At 40.7% G+C, this 4,309-nt stretch overlaps 1 pseudogene; it reads right to left on the bottom strand.

Moving 5' to 3' along the window:
* Positions 1-2,275: 2,275 nt before the first annotated feature.
* LOC102828981 overlaps positions 2,276-4,309 on the bottom strand; it is a 53,973-nt pseudogene continuing 51,939 nt past the window's right edge.

Here is a 4,309-nt window from a genome sequence, read left to right as displayed (position 1 = left end):
GAATCGGGCTGTGACCCGCAAGGTCAGCAGTTCGAAACTACCAGCTGCTCCGCGGGAGAAAGATGAGGCGATCTGCTCCCGTAAAGATTTACAGCCTCGGAAACCCTGTTCAGGGTCGCTATGGGTCGAAACTGACTCGACGGCACTTAACAACAACAATATATATATATATATATATCTCACATTTGCCAATTCAGCATTTTTCAGGTGTCACAGTTTAGTGACGTAAATTGCATTAATCATATTGTGCAACCATCTCCCATAATTATTGGCAAATTTCTTATCACATTAAACAGAAACGTCCTAAACCCTAACTCCCCACCGCCCCATAACCTCTAATAAACTTTAGTCTGTATACATTTGCCTATTCTTGTTATTTCATACAAGTGAGATCATACAATATTTGTCCTTTTGTGATTAATTTATTTCATTCAACATAATGTTTTCAAGGTTCATTCGTGTTGTGGCATGTATTTGAGCTTCATTTCTCTTTATGGCTAAGTAATAGTGAATTGCACATATGTGTTACATTTTGTTTATCCATTCATCTGCTGATGGCCTTTTTGGTTGTTCCCTTCTATTGGCTATTGTGAATAGTGCCGCAGTGAACATGGGTGTAAAAGTCTCTGTGTCACTGCTTTCAAGTTTCTTAGGTCCACCTGGGAGTGGACTTGCTGATCATACGGTAATTCTACGTTTAATTTTTTGAGAAACTATCAAATTGTTTTCCATAGTGTGTGCACCATTTTACATTCCCTTCAGTTGTTCCTCCTCGTTTTTTTTTTAAGTTTCAAGTTTTTTATTTCACAATTAACATTTTTATTAGAATCACCAGTCTGCTAAATAAAAACAGTTAAGATATTTCACAAACTATCATACAATTTAATTTTATGAATTCAATTTCATTAAAAAAAAGTCGTTGCATATTCATACCGGCTAAACTTCTTCTTGGATCAACTATCAACACTCATGGAAGCAGCAGTCAACAGATCAGGCGACTTATTGCATTGGACAAATCTGCTGCACAAGACCTTTTGAAAGTGTTGAAGAGCAAAGATGTCAGCTTGAGGACTAAGGTGTGCCTGACCCAAGCCATGGTATTTTCAATAACCTCATATGCATGCGCAAGATGGACAGTGAATTCAAGGAAGACCACAGAAGAATTGATGCCTTTAAGTTATGGTGTTGGAGGAGAATACTAAAAGTGCCATGGGCGGCCAAAATAACCAATTGATCTGTTTTGGAAGAAGTGCAACCAGAATTCTCCATGAACACAAGATGGCCAAACTTCATCTCTCATACTTTGGACATATTGTCAGGAGGGGGACCAGTCACTGGAGAAGGATATCATGTTTGGAAAGATGGAGGGTCAGAGAAATAAAGGAAGACCTCCAATGAGATGGATTGGCCAGGTGGCAGCATTGATGGACTCAAGTGTGGCAATAGTAGTGAGGTTGGCCCAGGATCGGGCAGTGTTTCGTTCTGCTGCGCATAAGGTCACTATGAGTCGGTGCCAACTCGATGGCACCTAACAGAAACAACAACAACAAACTAAGAACACTGTGTAATCTATGGTCTAATACTAAAAATAATCTATCTATCTATCTATCTATCTATCTATCTATCTATCTATCTATCTATCTATACCACATACCACATTTATTGCAGCTATACAGTCACTTAATGTTGGTCAGGTACCATTTATTCTTTTATCCTTAAAATTGCGTTGGCATCAAAATGGCAGTTAACCAGTGTTAAACCCATAAAGTATTTACAGAGCACAGAGCCTATTAAGCTTTAGACACTTGGCAATTAAACCACATAAAAATAGGATCGGACCCCATTATGCATGATATGAGTCAGGTATTTACCAGTCCCTATTATAGCGTTGTGGTTACGAATTGGGCTGCAAACCTCAGGGACAGCAGTTCGAAACTACCAGCTGTTCTGCGCGAGAAAGATGAGGTTTTCTGCTCCTGTAAAGATTTACAGCCTTGGAAACCCTGTACAGGGTCGCTATGAGTCTGAACCAACTCCACAGCACATAACAACAACAACAACAACAACTATGACATCTGTACACTGGTTCAAAGGGCAGCAGAGGCAACAGGCACTTCCTTCGGAGGACAGGAACATTATGATCTGGAAGCACACTATGATGTTACCCCAGTGTCATGTACCACCCACCTTTCTCCAAGGTAGTCTCATTCTAGAATGGCAGGTCCAGCTGATACAAAATGAAGACAGACAATGACATTTACTCTGTACAGACACCCTACTCATAGTATGCATTCACTGTGATTTTGAATGCAATTCGTCCCCAAATCTTGTCGTGGTCATCTTGGTTTTTTAGGTTGGATGATCCATCAATCTTGCAGTCAAAGGTCACTTCTTTCTGGGTCCTGTTAAGAGGACTAAATGATGCCTGGACACTAACTATTGGCTGTTGATAACCCACATGCAGTTTTTTCCCCCATAATATGGAAAATATTTTAAGTTTATAAATCCTTTGGAAGGGTAAGTCTTAACTATCACTTCTTTATTCTTTGAAGTACATAATATCCTCGGTTTTCCTTTAGGTTTTAATCCAATGATTCTGTTCATTTTCACAAGAATACAAGGGTTTCCTTCGGAATAGTCATATTCACTATCATTTGTGTCCCTGCATTTTCCCAGTAAATGAAGAGGAAACTGATGCTCAGTATCAACAGGGCCCTTCTGTTCAAACAGTACTCCGTCAGCATAGGCCGTGAGAGTCTTCTGTTCTTCTAAACTATATAACTTTAGAAAACGTTCAAGGTCTTTAAGGTATCTTTCATAGGAACTTCCATCGGACTGAATGAATACTCTAACACAGTCACTGGTTTTGGGAAAACCATTAAGTCCTGGACTGGGAATCTGGTCACGGTATTTTGGAACCTCATCCATCATTCAGAGACTGAAGTATGACCCACATTGTGAATGAGAAGAGAACAGCCAAAAACCCATAGAAGACTAGGTAGAAGAGCAAGACCAAACCCCAACTCTTGATGGTGCACCCTGGGAATTCTCCAGTGTCCAGGTTATAAAGGAAGAGCTTCCATTCGGCCAGGGTCTGGTTAAAGGACTTGTTGTCTTTCTTCGTCCTGGTGTGTGTGTCTGTGTGTGAGCAGAGAGGTGAGAGGCCGCTACGGGAGTGGATGTGGTGTGGGGCGCGAGACGCATCCCAGCTCAGGTGGCACAACCCAGCGGTGGCGGCGGAAAGCTGAACCGCCGAAGATACCTCCTCGCTGTGGCGCACACTCGGGCCACAGTTGTTCCTCCCTTTGACACATTTCTTTTCTATGGTGACTTGCACTCTAACCTTCCAAAAGACTGCAAAATATAATGATTGGTATCTACCTTAGGCTGGGTTCTACAGAGAAGCATAACCAGTGAAACATATATATATATATATATATGTTTATTATTATTGTTGTTTTTATGTGCCGTGGAGTCAGTTCCAACTTATAGTGACCCTGCAACAACAGTTATCTTACTTTCTCCCTGTGGATTCTCATTTACATCTTATATTTCACAAATGAACAAGGCAAAAATATTTGATGCACATATACAAAACAAAAAGTATATATTCATTTAAATGTCCAAAGGGCACATTTTACAAGCCAGCTGCCTGCTTACAGGCACACCGCCTTGCTCAGCCCATGAGCCTAGAAGCTGTAGTTGTGCTGCGTCTCTATGCCATTGCCTCTGCCACTTTCTCAGCTGTTGCTGCTTTTCTAGGTAGAGATCTCACACTCTACTGATGCTCTTCCTTCTTGATGTCCCTGAGATCTTCTGTTCCTGAAATGAAAAATTAACTACTTCCTGCTTGTAGTTATGCATCTTCTACAACATCAGTTTTGGTAATCATATTTAATGTTGCTAATAATTACTCACAATTGAATCATAAAATCCTATCAGCATCATTCCCTACCCCCTTTCATTAGACCCATCTGGAAAAAAGAAAATCTATTCAGTGCGGAGTGGGGATTCTGTCTTGTCCCCCCTCTTTCTGAAACTAAGCACATTAGTGAAAGCTTGTAAGCTGGCCACTGCATGTCTTCGTAGCCCCCACCATTTTTGATAGCCAATGTCTAAATTGCTTGTCTCTATTAACCCGATACACTAAAGAGACAAACATGTTCCTTCATGAACTGAAGAATCTTCCATTCCAGTTGGAATTTTGAGCAACTGTATCCATAAGCAGAAGTCCAGTCCATCAAATTGTAGCAGTTTAGCTTGCTCAGACATATTTATCTTCATCTGGTAACATTCGGGTCAGCTCAGC

Source organism: Chrysochloris asiatica, unplaced genomic scaffold (genome assembly GCF_000296735.1).
Source record: "Chrysochloris asiatica unplaced genomic scaffold, ChrAsi1.0 scaffold00184, whole genome shotgun sequence".
NCBI classification, from domain to species: Eukaryota; Metazoa; Chordata; class Mammalia; order Afrosoricida; family Chrysochloridae; genus Chrysochloris; species Chrysochloris asiatica.
The sequence above is the reverse complement of the archived record's forward strand: the minus strand, read 5'-3'. Positions and strand labels throughout refer to the sequence as shown.